Source organism: Pantherophis guttatus, chromosome 9, assembly GCF_059756535.1.
Source record: "Pantherophis guttatus breed Tessera chromosome 9, ASM5975653v1, whole genome shotgun sequence".
NCBI lineage: Eukaryota > Metazoa > Chordata > Lepidosauria > Squamata > Colubridae > Pantherophis > Pantherophis guttatus.
The window spans coordinates 22,870,458-22,890,515 of NC_142071.1; the positions used below are offsets into that span (position 1 = coordinate 22,870,458).

General features: G+C 44.5%; 1 long non-coding RNA gene across 1 annotated transcript; it reads left to right on the top strand.

The window, feature by feature from the left end:
* The first annotated feature begins 698 nt into the window (after positions 1 to 698).
* On the top strand, positions 699 to 14,743 carry LOC148112501 (uncharacterized). The gene is made up of 3 exons (XR_015729366.1): positions 699 to 1,356; positions 4,607 to 4,689; positions 14,009 to 14,743. It is a non-coding gene; the product is annotated as an uncharacterized LOC148112501 (long non-coding RNA).
* The last annotated feature ends 5,315 nt before the right edge of the window (positions 14,744 to 20,058 follow it).

The window sequence follows — 20,058 nt, forward strand, 5'->3', positions numbered from 1 at the left end:
TGTTTTAAAATGTTTTTTGGAGTTCTGTAATTACTCTGGTGATTACGATATGTGTGATACAGCGTATCTTGGAGAAAGCTGACACCATTTGAAGCACTCGGCATGGATTTGAGCCTCAACAAGAATGCTGGATGGATAGCTAAATTTCTTTAGCTATCATTCCTTTGGGAGGTTTTTTTTCAATTTTTGGGAAGAAGTAAGCTGTTCTCACTCTCTGTGTGTCTCTCTCTCTCCTCTCTCCCCCCTCCTTCCCTCTTTCCCCCTCTCCCTCTCTCTCTCCTCTCTCTCTCCCTCCCTCCCCTCTCCCTCCCTCCCTTTCTCTCTCTCCTCTCTCTCTCTCTCTTTCTCTCTCTCTCCCTCCCTCCCCTCTCCCTCCCTCCCTTTCTCTCTCTCCTCTCTCTCTCTCGCTCTCTTTCTCTCTCTCCTCTCTCTCTCCCTCCCTCCCTCCCCCTCTTCCTCCCTCCATTTCCCTCTCTCTCTCCTCTCTCTCTCCCTCCCTCCCCTCTCCCTCCCTCCCTTTCTCTCTCTCCTCTCTCTCTCTCGCTCTCTTTCTCTCTCTCCTCTCTCTCTCCCTCCCTCCCTCCCCCTCTTCCTCCCTCCATTTCCCTCTCTCTCTCCTCTCTCTCTCGCTCTCTTTCTCTCTCTCTCCCTTCCCCTCTCTCTCCCTCCCTTTCCCTCTCTCTTTCCCTCTCTCTTTCTCTCTCTCCTCTCTCTCTCTCTCACTCCCTCTCTCTCGCTCCTCTCTCTCCCTCCCTCCCTTTCCCTCTCTCTCTCCTCTCACTCTCTTTTTCTCTCTCTCTCCCTTCCCCCCTCTCTCCCTCCCTCCCTTTCTCTCTCTCCTCTCTCTCTCTCCCTCCCTCTCTCTCTCCCTCCCTCCTCCCTTTCCCTCTATCTCTCTCTTTTTCTCTCTCTCTCTCATCTCTCTCTCCCTCCCTTTCTCTCTCTCCCTCTCTCTCTCCCTCCCTCCCTTTCCCTCTCTCTCTCACTCTCTTTCTTTCTCTCTCATCTCTCTCTCCCTCCCTCTCTCTCCCTCCCCCTCTCTCTCCCTCCCTTCCTCCCTTTCCCTCTCTCTCTCTTACTCTTTTTCTCTCTCTCTCTCTCATCTCTCCCTCCCTCTCTCTCTCCTCTCTCTTTAATACAATGTCTGAGCAACCATTTCTTATGCTAAAAGTGATTTTCAACCTGAGACTCCGGCAAGATGTGGAAAGAAATGACAAGGTATCTGAAATGTCATTTTGAGGCTGACACCTGAAATGACAAATGACTTCGTTTTGCGCTGAGGAGGACAGCTGGGTGTTTTAAATTCCACAGCGCAAGGGAAGACAAAAATTGTTGGAGAAGAAGATGGTGGCTTAGGTAATGGAACGGGGGTGGTGGTGGGGGGGTGGATTTTCTTACCAGGATGAATTGGGGATCCTGCTGGGAGCTATTGATTGTACACTGCCTGGAAAGGAGACCAATTAAAAAGAGATTAATTTGAAACCGTTACAAGCTGTGAATTTGGCAGCCCTTTATGAATGTAGCGATGGGCAGTGTTTTTTTTTTTGTACGGACAGCATGAAGTGGGAACGACAGGTGAGAGGGTGACACTGAGAAAGGATGAGCAGAGTTAGGCTTTGTTCTTGATTAAAATCCAGGGGCCCATCAACCAGAGTCGCTCGCAATGGAGAGAGTCAGTTCAGTCTAGTAGTTAAGGCACCAGACTAGAAAGTGGGAGATCGTGAGCTCACGTCCCACCTTAGCCATGAAAGACAGTTGGGCGACTTTGAGCCAGCCACTTCCTCTTAGCCCAGCCCACCTCACAGGATTGTCGCTGTGGGGAAAATAGGAGAAGGAAAATATTTGGATATGCTCACCACCAGGGGTGAAATCCAGCAGGTTCTGGAGAATCGGTAGCGGAAATTTTGAGTAGTTCAGAGAACCAGCAAATACCACCTCTGGCTGGCCCCAGAGTGGGGTGGGAATGGAGATTTTGCAGTATCTTTCCCATGCCACGCCCACCAAGCCATGCCCACTGAACCGCAGTAAAAAAATATGGAGTTCACCACTGTTCACCACCTTGAGTTATTTGTAAAAAAAAATAATTAAGGCGGGAGACACATCAGTCAATCAATAGTGTACTTCAGAAAGGTTAAAAGAAGCATGCGGAATAGGCTTCAGTACCAGGCAGGGAGCTGAGATACAGATCAGTCACTGCTCTCTTGCATATTTAAAAAATGGAGAATTGGACTTGTTGCAAAGCATGGAAAGCAGAGGTGGGATTCACTTACCTTCCCTACCGGTTCACAAATGTGAGCGCACGCGCTTGCTTCGCTCGCACGTGCCACCTCTGCACATGTGCACGGCCTTCTGTGCATGTGCAGTAGTCACGCATTACATCCAGGCAGGTGAGCGGAGCCTCCCGTAGTAGCCGCTACTGGTTCGCGTGATCTGGAGAGAACCGGCTGAATCCCACCACTGATTGAAAGTAGGGGTGAAATCCAGCAGGTTCTGACAGGTTCTGGAGAACCAGTAGCAGAAATTTTGAGTAGTTTGGAGAACCGGGAAATACCACCTCTGGCTGGCCCCAGAGTGGGGTGGGAATGGAGATTTTGCAGTATCCTTTCCCCAGGAGTGGGGAGGGAATGGGGATTTTGCAGTATCCTTCCCCCAGGAGTGGGGAGGGAATGGGGATTTTGCAGTATCCTTCCCCCAGGAGTGGGGAGGGAATGGGGATTTTGCAGTATCCTTCCCCCAGGAGTGGGGTGGGAATGGAGATTTTGCAGTATCCTTCTCCTGCCATGCCCACTAAGCCATGCCCACCAAGCCACACCACGCCCACCAAGCTACACTCACAGAACCAGTAGTAAAAATTTTTGGATTTCACCACTGATTGAAAGGGTTTAAAGATTTTTGAGGGAGCGATGGCTCAGTGTTTAAAGATGCTGAATTTTGAAACTTCGAAAGAGCTGGAAAGCTGACAGCCTGGGTCTGAGACCTGAGTAGCATGCAATGGGGTGAGCTCCTGTTCTTTGCTCCAGCTCCTGCCCACCTAACGGTTCAAAAGCATGCGATTGTGAGTAGATAAATAGGTACCACTTTGGTGGGAAGGTAGCAGCATTCCGTGTGCCTTTGGTATCTAGCTATGCTAGCCACATGACCATGGAAAATGTCTTTGGATAACACAGATTCCCTTGGCCAAGAAACAGATGAACACTGCGCCGAAAGTCAGACATGACTGTTCTGCCCCAGCTACGGACCCCAAAAAATGCAGCACACACAAAGTCTGTACAAACCTTAGTTTACTAAATTAAATCAGTCTTTTACAAATAAAGGCTGTTAATTAACTTTCTTAACAGCCTACAAGAATCCAAAGAATAAATAATCGTAATCTTACTATGGTTGTTAGAAAGCTCAGAAGCAATTTGCAGGAAACTGATAAGAGAACTAAGATCAGGACACGAAGGAGAGTGAACGAAGTTGTTCCCTGCAAATTGCCTCAGTTGTCGTCCTTCCTTAAATAGGCTAAAGGAGTTGCCAATTAGCCCCAAGCCTTACTCTCGAGGAGACTTCCTCCTGAGGAGCCACTCCTGCCCTTTGGCAGCTCTACGCGCCCGTGCATCGAGAAGAGACTCCTCCTCTTCTTCCTCTTCACTTATGGGAGCTTCTGGAGGTTCTGAAGGCCCTGGCTGAATCCCCGCCTCTGGCACCACATCTTCTCCATCCTCCTCCCTGTCTGACTCAAGTGCCAGCTGCACGGGCTGCTGGCGCAGCACTACACCAGCCTCCTCGCTGTCGGAATCAGCTACTAGCTGCACAGGCTGCTGACGGGCCACAACAATGACTGGGCAGGGAAACCTTTACCTGTTACCTTTTTATTTAAAGATTTACTAGTAATGTCAAACAGACATCATTCCCTACTGATAGAACAGAACGTATCTAGTTCTGGGCTGGACTGTGGGATCTTTGGTGCTCTCTGAGCTGGGTTGGTTTCTTGCAAACGTTTCATGACCCACCTAGGTAACATCTTCAGAAAACAACCTAGCTCAGGGAGCACCAAGGACCCCAAAATTCCTCCCTGCTCTTGAAGCAATATTCAGGGACAAAACTGCAGCAGCAAAAGGTCAGGCAAGGAGTAACCGAAGGAAGGAAGCCCACTTATTTATGTGACTATATGGCAAAGCTTGGAGAGTCAACTTGTGAACTTACACTGATATTGGTTTCAAATAGTGTGACCTGGGATGAAACATGTTGGGCGTTGAATCCCAACGCAACATATTTGAAGGACACTAGGTTGACTTCCTTGACTGAGAGACTTAAATGTTCCATAAGATGAAAAATAATAAATGCATGAGGGGAAAAGTATATCCCTGGCATTTGATTAATTAATTAATCAAATGCCAGGGATATACTTTTCCCCTCATGCATTTATTGTTTTTCATCTTGTGGAACATTAACAATTTTAATTCAGAAGCAACTTTTGAAGGGGTCAAGGAGCTGTCAGGCCTGGAAGCCATCTTTTTCCGTTGGATCTTCAGGCCTGCCACATTTACTACTGTGGGAAACTGGGAGGGGGGATTGTATGGAGTCAGGGTGATATATAGTCACAATAACATTCCTTTCTCAGGGAGTCAAGGACATCTTGCCCTGCACCTGGACGGCTGGAACTGAGAGGCGTCTCCAGCTGGGACTGTGCTTGGATTGGACATGGTATGGACTTGTGGGTGCTGGGCAGGGACTTGAACTTTCCTTTGGGTGGGGAAAACCTGGAAGCTTTCAGATTCGGGTTTTACCAGATGTGCCAATATGACATCTCTTAATAAAATGGAACTTTGAGGAAGCTCAACCCTCGGAGTTTTCTTTCGTTGGGGGTGTTACTTGGAACCCTGACAGCAGCCTCCCCTAAAGCTTTCAGGGTCTACACAGGGTTCTAGATCTCTAATAATACAGTTCTGTTCTAATTCTGCTCTTTTAACTGTACAGGTAGTCCTCGACTTATGACTGCAATGAAGCCCCAGATTTACATTGCTAACTGGGATATTTGTTAAGTGAATTTTACGACTTTCCTTGTCATCTTTGTTAAACGAATCCCTGCAGTTGTTAAATGAGTAACACGGCTGTTAAATGAATCTTGAATCTTTCCCCTTGACTTTGATTGTCAGAAGGTCGCAAAAAGGGGATGACGTGACCCCGGGACACTGCAACCGTCATAAATGTGAGTCACTCGTCAAGTATCCGAATGGTAGTCCCGTGACTGTGGGGATACCGTGATGGTCGTAACCATGAAAAATGGTCATGAGTCACTTTTTTTCAGTGCCATTGTTACTTCAGTCACTAAGTGAACTGTTGTAAGTCTAGGACTATCTGTACACTGCCCAGAATCACTCTTGAGAGTATGATGGGCAGTACCTAAACACATATTTGCTGTGCAAAAGACCCTTGAAGGCCCTTGAACCGGGGTGAAATGTTACCGGTTCGGGGCGGTTCGCCCGAACCGGTAGTAAAAAAATGCTTTAAAAAGTAAAAAAAAGGTTCCGATGATCCCACGGCACAGCTGATCGTCTGGACTTTTTTTTAAAAAAAAACAAACTTTTTTTAAAGCATATTTTTACTATCCGTTTGGGCAATAGGTAGTAAAAAAATGCTTTAAAAAAGTAAAAAAAAAAAAAAAGCTTCCGACAATCATCTGTGACAATCAGCTGTGCCACGCAATCCTCAGAACTTTTTTTAAAAAAACTTTTTAAAGCATTTTTTTAACTACCTATTGGGGGGGGTTTTTCCATTTTTGCTCCCAGGAGGCTTCCCTGAAGCCTGCTAGGCCAAAAATGGGGGTGGGGGGATGCTGCAAAAGAAAAAGAAAGAAAGAAAGAGGGAGGGAGGGGAGAAAGAAAGAAAGAAAGAAAGAAAGAAAGAAAGAAAGAAAGAAAGAAAGAAAGAAAAAGAAAGGGAGGGAGGGAGGGAGGGAAAAAGGAGAGGAAGGAAGGACCACAAACCTAGCACTAGACACAGCTTCGGAAGATACCTTGAAAGAGCCCAGCAATCCAAGTCTGGAAGGGACCTGGAGGTCATCTAGCCTAACCCCCTGCTCCAGCAGGACATTGTTAAAGTGAGTTTCTGTCTTTCGACGCTCCCGTCACATGACTACATAGCCACGCCCACCCAGTCACATGACCCACCAAGCCACGCCCACAGAACCGGTAGGAAATTTTTTTTAGATTTCACCACTGCCTTGAACTTCTTCTACCTTTCAAGCGTATAAGACAAAGGCTAAGACGTCCGAGAAGTCCAGCTGGCAAGAGAAGTTGATTCCGTAACAGAGATTAAATCTCGGCTTGTCCTAAATTCTCATAGGTAGAGTGGCTTGTTGCAACCTGTCCTTCTCTCAAAGCGTCTTCTTCACAGGAGCACTGATTGATTCTCGAAAGTTGGCTCATCACTCCAGCTGACAGGCTGACACCAAAGCCTCAGGCTGACAAATCACTGTCGCCCGAGATAGGGCGGTGATTAATAATAATAATGAGGAAGTGATGAATTTGGGTATTCATGAAAAAAGAGAGACTTCCCACGGAACGCTAGGGAAACTCTGAAAGGGATCAAGTGGGAAACGAGGGGCTAAAATAACAGCAACTTGCTTCAAGATGAAACGCAAATCAACAAATCCCAGGCATGGTTAATAGTAAATGGGAATGGAAACTGGCAATCAATTCTGGATGCAGAATTAATGGCTGTTTAAATATTTATACTCTTAGTTAAGTGTAACTAAAACTGTCAGGCCGTAGAAGAGAATTGGGCAAACAAAACAAAAGAAGAAGTTTCTGGGAAGTTTACAAAGCTGCAGATGGACACAAAGCTTTAATAACCGGACTCGTTTTCAGTGAAGAATTTACAATGAAGACATGTCAGGAGGTTCATTATCCAGATTCTGGATGGACTTCCTAATAGCTTTCTGAGTGATATTTAACCTAAAAAGTCCCATATGGCTTGGCTCTAGGACCTGAATAACTGTTCTCCAGCCAGGATTGATTTCTTTGGTCTTCACATTACAGAAGGAACTAGAACAGAATGGAATGGAATGGAATGGAATGGAATGGAATGGAATAGAATAGAATAGAATAGAATAGAATAGAATAGAATAGAATAGAATAGAATAGAATAGAATAGAATAGAATAACAGAGTTGGAAAGGACCTTGGAGGTCTTCTAGTCCAACCCCCTGCTTAGGCAGGAAACCCTACACCACTTCAGACAGATGGTTATCCAACATCTTCTTAAAAACTTCCAGTGTTGGAGCATCCTCAACTTCTGGAGGCAAGTTGTTCCACCGATTAATTATTCTAACTGTCAGGAAATTTCTCCTTAGTTCTAAGTTGCTTCTCTCCTTGATTAGTTTCTACCCATTGCTTCTTGTCTTGCCCTCAGGTGCTTTGGAGAATAGCTTGACTCCCTCTTCTTTGTGGAAGCCCCTGAGATATTGGAAGACTGCTATAATGTCTCCCCTAGTCCTTCTTTTCATTAAACTAGACATACCCAGTTCCTGCAACTGTTGCTTCTCTCCTTGACCAGCTTCCGTCCATTGTTTCTTGTCTTGCCTTCTGGTGCTTTGGAAAATAAGTTGACTTCCCCCTCTTCTTTGTGGCAGCCACTCAAATATTGGAACATATCACCCCTGGTCCTTCTTTTCACTAGATTAGCCATACCCATAGCCATTGTATTAGGCTTTTTTTTTTTGGTATTTCTGCTGTGGATGTTGAATTGTATCACTCTTGCATCCATTGGTGGTCAACTGCTGAGAGTCTGGTGGATTCAGGTGGAGTACAAATGGAATTAATGGATGCTCCTTGAGACAGGGGTGGGCTGCTGGGGGTTCGCAGGGGTTCAGGAGAACCTCTAGCTAAGATTCTGTGCCGTTCGGAGAATACCCAAATCCCACTCCTGGCTGGCCCCACCCACCCTGCCCCACCCCTCCCAGAAGTCCCCACGCGGCCTGTTAGGTAAGTGCAAGGCGTGTGCGGAGGCTCGGGGAGGGTGAAAAACAGGTTTACCAGATGTTCAGGAAGAGCCTCCGGAGCCTGGGGAGGCCGTTTTCACCCTCCCAGAGGTTTGAGGAAAGCCTCCGGAGCCCAGGGAGGGCAAACCCCGCCCTGCCGTGGTGCAGGAGGCCGACTAGGCCACGCCCACCATGGCCACGCCCACCCAGCAACCAGGCAGAGAACCCCTTGCTAAAAATTTTGAAGCCCAGCCCCGATTGGGACCTTTAGGACTAACTCTCTCCCACCTACTTTGCCTTTTAAAGCCTAGAAACTTGTATATGAATTGGGCAACCCAAGCCTTAGCCTCACTTCTCTTCTCAGGCTGAGTTTCCTCATGATTGCATCGACTTATTTATTTATTTGCAGAGGATTACCAATAATCCTTGCCAGAAAGTTGTTATTTGCAAACAAAACGTTTGTAGGCATTCAGCAGCTGGGCGAGCCTACTGTTTTTATTTTAAAGAGCTCTATTAACCCAGAAAATTATCGCTGGCTTTTTTCTTTTTACTCTCTCGTTTTCTTAATCTTCACTTTTTTTTTTTGCCTTAAAAAAATGTTTGTTTCTTTTCCCACAAAATCAATAATATGACAAGAGCAGCTTTGTCTCCGCCATCTTGGCTTCCGGAGTGCTTCTCCCAGCTCCGTTTTTTTTTTGCCAGTAACAAGGCTGCTTGTTATTCATTAGCCGAGTGAATGGAGAATTATGCAGATCATAATAGCAGCGGGGACCTAACCGCATTTTGTCAATTGGATCCTCCTTGACTAATCCCCTCTCATAGAGGGTTTATGGTTTAATAAACTGCATCCCAGCCTTTGGAAAGTGGAGCCTTGCTGGGTTAAAAAGCACAACAAGGCGGCAATGTGGAAAAAAACAATTCTCATTAGATTTGGGGTTCGATTTATTTATAGTTTTAAAATGAAGATGCCTGCTGATTGTTTGGTTTTTATTGCAATTTCATCTGATGATGATGAGGGCGAGTTGCATGTTCAGAGTTTGGAGACTCTCTCTCTCTCTCTCCCTCTCTCTCTCTCTCTCTCCTCCCCTCTCTCTCTCTCTCTCTCTCCTCCCCTCTCTCTCTCTCTCTCTCTCCCCCCCTCTTTTTCTCTCTCCTTCTCTCTTTTTTTCTTCCTTTCTCTCTCTCTCTCTCTCTCTCTTTCTTTCTTTCTCTTTCTCCCTCTCTCTCTTTCTCCTCTTTCTATCTCTCTCTCTTCCTCTCTCTCTCTTTCTCTTTCTCCCTCTCTCTCCCTCCCTCTCTCTCCCTCCCCCTCTCTCTTTCTCTCTCTCTCTTTCTTTCTTTCGCGCGCTCTCTCTCCCCTCTCTCTCTTTTTGTCTCTTTCTTCTCTTTCTCTCTCCCTCCCTCTCTCTCTCTCTTTCTTCCTTTCTCTCTCTCTCTTTCTTTCTCTTTCTCCTTCTCTCTTTCTTCTCTTTCTCTCTCTCTTTCTCTCTCTTCCTTTCTCTCTCTCTCTCTTTCTCTTTCTCCCTCTCTCTCTCTCCCTCCCTCCCTCTCTCATTCCCCCTCTCTCTTTCTCTCTCCCCCCCTCTCTCTCTTTCTTTCTTTCTTTCTTTCTTTCTTTCTTTCTTTCTTTCTTTCTTTCGTTCTCTCTCTCTCCCCCCTCTCTCTTTCTTTCTCTCTCTTTCTTCTCTTTCTCTATCCCTCCCTCTCTCTCCCTCCCTCCCTCTTTCTCTCTCTCTCCCTCTCTCTCCCCTTTCTTTCTTTCTTTCTTTCTTTCTTTCTTTCTTTCTTTCTTTCGTTCTCTCTCTCTCCCCCCTCTCTCTTTCTTTCTCTCTCTTTCTTCTCTTTCTCTATCCCTCCCTCTCTCACCCTCCCTCCCTCTTTCTCTCTCTCTCCCTCTCTCTCCCCTTTCTTTCTTTCTTTCTTTCTTTCTTTCTTTCTTTCTTTCTTTCTTTCTTTCTCTTTCTTTCTTCCCCCTCTCTCTTTCTCTCTCTCTGTGCGCTGGGGATCAACAATTTGTTCTCCGACTTGCTTTTGGAAAATGTTGCTGTGCTTCATGTTGCTTCAGATTGTGTTCAGATCTGATCCATAATTTCTTAAACAGCTCTACTCCCGCCATGGATCACTTTTAAGAAAGTGTTTCATGGATTCCATCACCAGTTCTTTCCGTAGAAATTGTAGCAGCTTGTAGGTTCGTAGTTTAATGTTTGTCCTTAGTTTCCAGTTCAGACTGAAGCCACGATTGGGCCAGTAGCAGCCAATCACTTTTGCAACTGCTGTTCTTAAACTTTACCCAGTGGATAAAAACGTCTCAACGCTGCAGTTTTATTGCAACCAAGAAACGGTTTGGGGATTTTCTGTTCTGGGTGTCCAGATAACTTGTCCAGCCATGGAAAATTGCAGCTTGATATGAAGGAATGGGGAGTCCTTTATGGTCTGTCTATCTTATTTATCCCCTCCACCCTTCTCTCTCAAATTTATTCACCCTCCATCTTAAGGTAAAGGTAAGGTAAAGGTTCCCCTCGCACACATGTGCTAATCATTCCTGACTCTAGAGGGCGGTGCTCATCTCCGTTTCAAAGCCGAAGAGCCAGCGCTGTCTGAAGATGTCTCCATGGTGGCGGGCATGACTATACGCCAAAGGTGCATGGAACTCTGTTACCTTCCCATCAAAGGTGGTCCTTATTTTTCTACTTGCATATTTTTTACGTGCTTTCGAACTGCTAGGTTGGCAGAAGCTGGGACAAGGAACGGGAGCTCACCCCCTTACGCAGCACTAGGGATTCGAACCACCAAACTGCCGTTTTTTTGATCGACAGGCTCAGCATCTTAGGCACTGAGCCACCGCATCCCTACCCTCCATCTTACCTCAAGGTAATTCTGGGCATCTTATAATCATAAAAGATAAAAACTATGTAAACTAAAAAACATAGTTTTTAGTTTATAACAAAAAAACATTAATGCAAAAAAAAAAAAAATCAAACATTGCACCACAATGAAAAGTTGATGAGGGCTAATCTAGATTCAGATGATAACATGTACAGTATCTATAGGTTCTGTAGGCCCCATGACAGTCCAAAGCTAATCGTTTGATGGGAACGATAACATTCATTTATTGTAAAAATGTATCACTCAAGTTAAGCTTTCTTTGGTCCAAATTTCAGTATCATCTAACTTAGTGTTGCCAATCGATGTGCTCCAGAATTGTTGGAGCTACAGTTCCTGAATAATTACGTTACCTGAATCCAGAGGTGGGCTGCACATACGTTAACAACTGGTTCGCCGGAAATGTGAGTGTGTGCTCCAGTGGTGGTATTCAGCTGGTTTTATCCGGTTTGGGCGAAGTGGTAGGAGCAACTATGGGATGCCCTGCCCACCTGCACAGATGTCATGACATCCCATTTTCCCATGTTTTTGAGGCTGCGCATGCACAGAAAGCCTTGCGCATGTGCGAAAGCTGGTGCACGCGTACACATTTGCAAACTGGTAGGGAAGATAAGTGAATACCACTCCTGGCTCATGCACATTCCTCGCTTTTGCGTGGCTTCAAACATGCAGCAAATCTTCTCAGGCAGCTACGATGAGTAGAGCAGGTGAGGCACGGCAATCAGCTGGGCTTTGTGGGTGGGGAACAAAGCCAGAGAGTGAGATAAATAGGACAGGCTAGTGCCTGGGTGGTTGGGTGGGCCCAGCCAGTGGTTGGAACTACCAATTCACCCGAACCGGCAGCAGCCCACCTCTGCCTGAATCATCTGGGAGTCTAAAGTTTCTGGAGTCCCAAGTCACCTTAACTAATTATGTAAGTGGTAGCTATTTACATAGAACTGGACTGCAGTTCCAGTGATCTGTCATGCCTGGCCATCACCATTGGCAGCTGAGATGGGCATCTGACAATAAACGGAGAACCCAAAGGTTCTTTTTCAAAAGGCAACTGAATTTTCTTCTTTCTTTTTTTTTTCCACCCTTGAAACCATTTCTCTTCTCATCCGAGAAGCTTCTTCAGTTCTGATTGAACAGTGGGGGATGAATGGTCAGAACTGAAGAAGCTTGTTGGATGAGAAGCGAAACCTTTTTATGGAAAAAAAACCAAAGTCCAGTTGACTTTTGAAAAGCACAACCGTGACTTGGAAGATTGTGAATCTCCATAGGCAAATACCATACTTTTCGGAGTATAAAACACACTTTTCCCCCCCCTTAAAAGAGGGTGAAAATTTGGGTGCATCTTATCCACCGAATGTAGCCCTGCCCACCCACCGGTCCCCACCTTTTGGCCATTTTCTGCTTCTGTGTGTCGCGTTTTTGGCCTCCACACGCTGTTTTAGAACTATTCCAGACTGCGTGGATCGCCACATCACATCGCCACCTCTGTGCCTCACGTTTTTGGCCTCTGCGCATCACGTTTTCAGCCTCTGAATGCTCCATTTTAGATGCATTCCAGGCTACAGGGATCGCCACAGCACATCGCTGCAGATCGTTGCCTCCATGCATTGCGTTTTCAGCCTCAGCATGTTGCATATTCGGCCTCCGCATGCCCCGTTTTTTGCCTCCACGCGTTGCATTTTCGGGTGGTTTCTGGTGATGGGGATCTGGAACTGCCCGAAAACACCGCACACAGAGGCCAAAACTGGGGCGTGCGGAGGCCACAAATATAACGCACGGAGGCAGTGGTCGGTGGTGATGTGCTGTGGCAATCCCCACAGTCTAGAACAGGTCTAAAATGGAGCATTCAGAAGCCAAAAACGCAAGGCACAGAGGCAGCAATGGTCTGTGGCAATCCCTGCAGCCTGGAACAGCTGATTGGGGGTATTCCAGAAGGCCAATCCACTCGCCAATAAGGTGCTCATGCTGAACCAGGCTGCGTAAATGTGCTGAAGCTGACCAGCTTGTTTGCTATTTGCAAGGACGCTAGCCAGATGAATACTGATGGATGCTGGTAGGCAGAGGCAGATTTTTTTTTCTCGATTTCCTCCCCAAAAACTAATGTGCATCTTATACTTTGGAGTGTCTTATACTCCAAAACATATGGTAAACCACACCATGCCCATCTTAAGGAGATGTTGTGACCCAGGCCAAAGTAGGTAGTAGTCGACGCAAACAGTTCCAAAACAAACAGACTTTATTAGAACAGCTGAGAATTAACTCATTCTCAGCGTAGTCCAAACTAAATTGAAACAAACTCTTCATAACACAAATTCTTCAGTCTAATCACCAACCTTGGTATAATTGGGAAAACTGCCAAAGGCTTCTCTTGACAAAAGTTCAGAAGCAGAAGACACCAACAAGAGATAAGTGCAGTTAGACAAGAAGAAGTCTGTCAACGTTGTTTTCCGACAAAGAGCCCAAGAGCCGTTGCTGGTCTTTTAAGCCTTATGGGAGGGGGCAATCATCTCTTGGCCCTACTCCCGAGTTTGCTGTAGCTGTTCTTGCCTTCTGGCAGCTCTTCTCATGTGTGCACTAGGAATAGGCTCCTCCTGTTCCTCTGCCTCTCTACTGTCAGCCAATGGAGGCTCCGGAATCCGCATATCACTCCCCGACGGCCCTGGCCCCCTCTCTGCCTCCGATGCAGAGCCCTCATCCGGGCCTTCCCCAGCCTCTAGGACTGGCCCCTGTTCTTCCTATGCCTCATCGCTGTCCGACTCTGTTACCAGCTCCACAGGCTGCTGGTGGACCACAACAGGAGACATCACAATAAACACATTCTCCAAGCAGTAATGTTGTTACAACATTACAATGGGACCAAAAGAAAGCATATCTCACTTCTCCTGTTTTTGCATTGTATTACGGTGTCACATCTCTGCAGATTTCCGTTCTCCGAACATCGCTAATGCCTCATTAGTAAATAAATTTGCTGCATGTGGAGTAATGACGCGTGCGAATTGAAAGCGATCATACCACAGAGGCTCCCTAAACATCCAATGTGCAAAAATTGGAATAGCCACCGTGATGGATGTGGCATGCAAAAATATCCAGGCACTAATTGAAGGTGGTTTCAACAGAATATTCAATTAATGCTCTCTCTCTCTCTCTTTTTATTTTTTATTTGCAGACGCTCCAGAGAGCTGCTGCATTGTCTCCAGAGAATCTTATGTTCCCATGCATCAAACCGATGAAAATGAGCTGCTTTATGGCCTGCTAATTGAAAATGGATGCACTAATAGTATAAAGATCTTCATGGGGTGGAAGAAATGGTGGTCCATAGTGAAAGAGGAACGGAAGATTGCTATCGCCGCTATCTATCCGCATTCATTCCATGGGAAGGAAATGTTCTTGTGACGGTTGGTTTGGAAGCTGGCATGTTCTTAGTTTGAATGAACTTGGATGAATATTGAGGACGAGAGGGGAAGGGAAGGAGGTGTTGTGACCCAGGCCCAAGTAGGTAGTAATCGATGCAAACAGTTCCAAAACAAACAGACTTTATTAGAACAGCTGAGAATTAACTCATTCTCAGCGTAGTCCAAACTAAATTAAAACAAACTCTTCATAACACAAATTCTTCAGTCTAATCACCAACCTTGGTATAATTAGGCAAACTGCCAAAGGCTTTTCTTGGCAAAAGTTCAGAAGCAAAAGACACCGACAAGAAATGAATACAGTGAAACAAGAAGCAAATCTCTCAACGTTGTTTTCCAACAAAGAGCCCAAGAGCCGTTGCTGATCTTTTAAGCCTTATGGGAGGGGCCAATCATTCCTTGGCCCTACTCCCGAGTCATCCTCTTTGCTTTAGCTCTCTTGCCTTCTGGCAGCTCTTCTCATACATGCACTAGAAACAGGCTCCTCCTGTTCCTCTGTCTCTCTACTGTCAGCCTCTGTAGGCTCCGGAGTCCACACATCACTCCCCGATGGCCCTGGCCCCATTTCTGCCTCCGACACAGAGCTCTCATCCAGGCCTTCCCCAGCCTCCAGGACTGGCCTATGTTCTTCCTCAGCCTCATCACTGTCCGACTCCGCTGCCAGCTCCACAGGCTCCACCCACAACAGGTGGGTGGGAAGGAGGAGGGAGGGAGGGAGGGAGGGAGGGAGGGAGGGAGGGAGGAAGGAAGGAAGGAAGGAAGGAAGGAAGGAAGGAAGGAAGGAAGGAAGGAAGGAAGGAGAAAAACTATAATTCCAGTTGAGTGAACCATTCAACTATAGAATCAGAAAGATGGAGATGTTCTTGCTAGGACTGGTCATATCATTGGCAATGTGACACTGTCACCTTAGGCTACAGAGGCTGAGAAAGAACAGTAGGGCAATGGAGTATGTATCCTCATTCCAGACCTGGCCTCCAGATGTGGTAGACATTTTCCCTATCTTCAGAACTGAAGTAACATTCCAAAGCCACCCTGGGCCATGTCTGATTTTAGCAGGTCACTTACTTATATCTCCATGTGGTGCGGTGGCCTAGAGGTGGAGCTCTCGCCTCACAATCAGGAGGCTATGAGTTCAATCCTAGGTAGAGGCAGATATTTCTCTCTCTGGGCACGATGAGAATATATCTGAACAAAACTCTGCATTGGTGACAGGAAGGGCATCCGGCCAGTAAACATTCAGCTCCATTCAGTTGCCCAGACTTCACCCCGGAAGGGATTGTGGGGATCGTTAAAAGAAGATGATGATGATAACTTACTTATAACTCCATACTCAGTGCATGGAATATGGTGCCAGAATGCCCTATGCAGTGACCATCCATGGTCATATCTCGGAGAGTCTTCCAATTTCCTAGCCCAGGGGTCTGCAACATTAAATACTCAAAGAGCCATTGGGACCCGTTTCCCACAGAAAAGAAAACACCAGGAGCCACAAAACCTGGGTGGGCGTGGCCAACTCGATGTCACTCGTTCCCACCAGTCACATGACACCCCCCCAGCCACGCCTACCCAGCTGGTCATTAGGGCAGAGAACCAGCTGTTAAAAAACACCAGGAACCACAAAATCCTTTTGACATATCTCTCTCGCCCCTCTCTGTATCTCTCTCTGTCTCTCTGTCTCTCCCCGTCTCTCTGTATCTCTCTGTCTCTGCCCTGGCTGCTTCTCCATCTCCTGCCATCCCCCTTACCTTCTCAGGTCAGGTGAGGAGTGACTGGGAGGGGAGGCGAGAGGCGGGGCCAGCCGATGGTGGGATCACCTGACAGGGAGCCACAGCAGAGGGCCCAAAGAGCCGCATGCGTCTCCGGAGCCGCAGGTTGCTGATCCCTGTCCTAGCCAGTTGTTCCATCCCTGAACTAGTCATGTCAAGAAATTAATCAGCACATTCAACCAATATTTATCCCAATGTTTGTCTCATCCTGCTCGCTGAGACTCCAAAGCAAGAAAACCAGGAACACAACTAAACCAGGTTTAATCTCATGGGTTGGTATCTTCATTGTGACAGCTAGGTCCGTATGAAGCTGCAATAGGGTTCATATGTGGTCATGGTTTATTGAATCATTGGTGAGTTTACAGAACATGCTAAACTGTCAGCGTCCCAGCACTGACATATATAAAGAGAGGAGAAGCTTGAACTTTTGCCTACTAAATCCCTTTGAAGATTCTGTCTCCTCAGAGATGGGAGAGGGGGGGGACATTCCTGTGATCTGACGAAGAAGAGATCAGGAAAGTGACTTGGAAGATAGCCAATGAGAAGCAGAGAATTGGGGATCGGAAAGGGAAAGATTGGGGGGCAAAGGTCAGTACTGACCGCGAAAGAGCCAGGATCAGATCGCTGTGCTCAAATAAAGAGAAAATTTCCTTAAAGATCAGCAGTTTGGAAATTCATTTATTTTGAGATAGCATCGAAACCTGACACTAAACCATAAATCCCAGTTTATAAACCTGGCTTTACGTGACATTCTAAGCGAACAACGATAAGAATGCCAAATCGTAGCCTTTTTCATCTCTGGAGAGAAAAATAATCCTTTAAATAAGAACCGTAACTGGCTGAAAAGCAGTTATAAATATAACAAATAAACAACTAAAGCCCTTCCCTCTGTTGATGGCTTAAAAGATGCCAGAGGGAGGTTTATAACAACAGCTAGAAGTTATTCATTTTATATAAGCTAATTCCATAAAGGAAAATAAATTCTAAATGATATTTAGGATGTATTTTTTTTTTTTTTTTGGAAAAAAAAAAACCCGGAATCGATTTATAGCGTACAGAAATAAAACTGTTTGATTCAAATTACCTCTGGAAAAAGAAAAATTAACATTTTGAATAGCGTGGGAAATTATCTGGGTTGATTGAACGGAGCGATTAGCTGTGGCTCTTATTACCTTGATAACGGAAAGAAGGAATTGAATATATTTGGGGTATTTTCAGACAGGAACCTTCCAGCGAGAATAATCAAAAAGCACGGTGCGGTTCTTTCATCTTTTTTTTTTTTAACAGATTGTCACTGGCAAGAAAAAAGACAGAAAAAGGACACGATAGCAAGTGGAAATCTCCATTGCTCTTATTATTCCCCAGAAAATGCTGCGACAAATAAGCAAACGCTTTTGCCACAGCTTTAAAACGAGCGTATCTATTATGGTATAAATTCCAGAGATAAAACTGTACAGTTAGCACAACTCCATAAGAAGAACGCAGCGGCAATAAAGGAATGGAATTGCAGAGGATCTGGTGATGATTGCATTATTAACAATGGCCATTCAGAAAACGTTGGATGTCACTAACAGTCTTCATGCTGGTCTCGCCTGCTCAAGATAGAAGCAATTGTTTGGAATGCTGTTCCATATATACATATATACATATATACATATATACTGTTGCAATATTTTCAGGATCAGACTCAATAAGATTAGCAAGAGTTAAAGATTTAACTATATATTCTTTTATTTACAATAGGCATTCTATATTCACTGAATATTCACAGATAGAAGCAAGGGAAAGGGTGTAGGTAGCTCCTTATATATACAATGGGTGGAGCTATATGTGGGAGTGGTGAATTATGAATACATTAAGAAGTGAAGAATAAGTTAACCCCTGATACCCTGTTTGTACACTATTTACACATTAGAGAATAAGGCATTTACATCTGACAAATCCCCCTCTAAATGCCGATTCGTTATACAACACCAGTTACACTCAGATTCAGGACAATACAAAACATACAACTTAGAGGTTAAATATTTGTGCTGCTTAGAAGGTAAAGGCTTTGTCAATATATCAGCTAATTGTTCTGAAGTGTCGCAATGCACTGCTTTAATAAATCCATCCTGAGATAATTGTCTCACATGTTTAAATTTTATATCTATATGTCTGGACCTTTGTCCAATGGCATCAGATCTAGATATTTCAATGGCTGCTTTATTGTCTTCATGCATAACAAAAGGCAAAGCAGGTTTTTTCCAGACATCTGAAATTAAATCATTAAACCATACAAGGTTATTTGCGGCTTTGGATAAACAAACATATTCCGCTTCTGTCGTTGAAGTGGCCACTAGTTCTTGTTTACCAGTGTACCAGTAAACTGGACAGTCATTTAAGAGAAATACATAACCAGATGTACTTTTTCTGCATGAGATGTCTCCAGCCCAATCTGCATCTGCATAACACGTAAGCTTTGGTTCTTTATTATCATTAGGTTCTAACATTAAACAAAAGTCTAGTGTACTTTTTAGATATCTTAAAATTCTTTTAACAGCTTCCCAGTGATACATTGTTGGTTTGCTGACATGCCTGGATAATAAATTGAGTGGTAAAGTGATATCTGGTCTAGTCCAATTAGATATATAAAGGAGTGAACCTATGATTGATCTATAAAATGTGTTGTCCTTGAATTCGGGAGAAGATTCATCAGTATTTCTTAGAAAGTCAGTTTGCATAGGAGTATCACAAGGTTTGGCATCGTTTAAGTTGCATTTATTTAAAAGTTCTATGATCTTATCTCTCTGGGTAAGTTTGAATCCCCTTTTTGTCTTATTAATTTGGACACCAAGGTATTTGTTTACCTTGCCTAAAGATTTCAACGAGAAATGCTCATTTAATTTAGTTACAAAAGTTTCTCTTCTCTCTTTATGTTTTCCTATGTATAAAATGTCATCCACATAAATCAATACAAATTCAATGTAATCATCACCCCTCTTGACAAAGAAACAATTATCAGCAGTGGTAGCGTTGAAGTCCATGGTCTTAAGTACTTTTACTAAACAATCATACCACCATTTACCAGATTGTTTTAGCCCGTATAAACTCTTGTTTAACAACCAAGTCTCATTTCTGTTTGTGTATTGACTGTGAGGTGCTCTTACGTATATTTCTTTATCTAGTTTTGCGTGTAGGTACGCAGTCTGTATGTCATATTGGAATACATCAAGATTGAGTGCTGATGCTACCACTAGAGCTGTTTTGACACTCTCTGTTCTTACAGTGGGGGAATACGTGTCAGTATAGTCCTCCGGATATTTCTGTGCATAACCCTGTGCAACTAATCTAGCTTTGTATAGAGTATTTCCTCCCTCTAAATTCTTAATTTTATATATCCACCTGGTACCAATAATTGTCTTATCTTTAGGTGCAATTGCAGGTGTAAATACATTTAATCCTTGTAAACTTTCCATCTCTTTCTTCATTGCTAATTCCCATTTTTCTTTTTCTTCGCGAGGAAGTTTTAACACTTCCTCATATGTATTGGGTGTTGTTGGTTCACCATCCATATGCATTACATAATCCTTGTATTTATTTGGCATTTGATTTCTGGTGTTTCTAATGATTTTTTCGGGTTTACTATCGTTATCATGCAAATATCTTGCTTCCTTTTTTGTTAGTGTGTCTGTCTTTATTTTGTGTTGGCTATTTGTCCAAGTCTTGGTTTTGTTTTTACATTTGTTGATATTTTGCTTTTCTATAGTCCCTTTCTCATGAGGTTTTGTATCTTCATATTTATTTGGGAATATTTCATTAAGATGTAATTTAGACCAGTTGGCTTGTTCATGGAACACAGCTGTTCTGGAGACTATAAATTTGTTGTTACTATCAATGAATCTGTATCCTTTAGTGCCAGTCTCATATCCCATAAATCTGAGTCTTCTGGACACATTTTCTCCCTTTCTTCTTAATTGTTTAGGTATGTGTACGTCTGCTGTGACCCCAAATATATGCATGTGTGCTAATTTTGGTTTTCTATTATACATCACTTCATA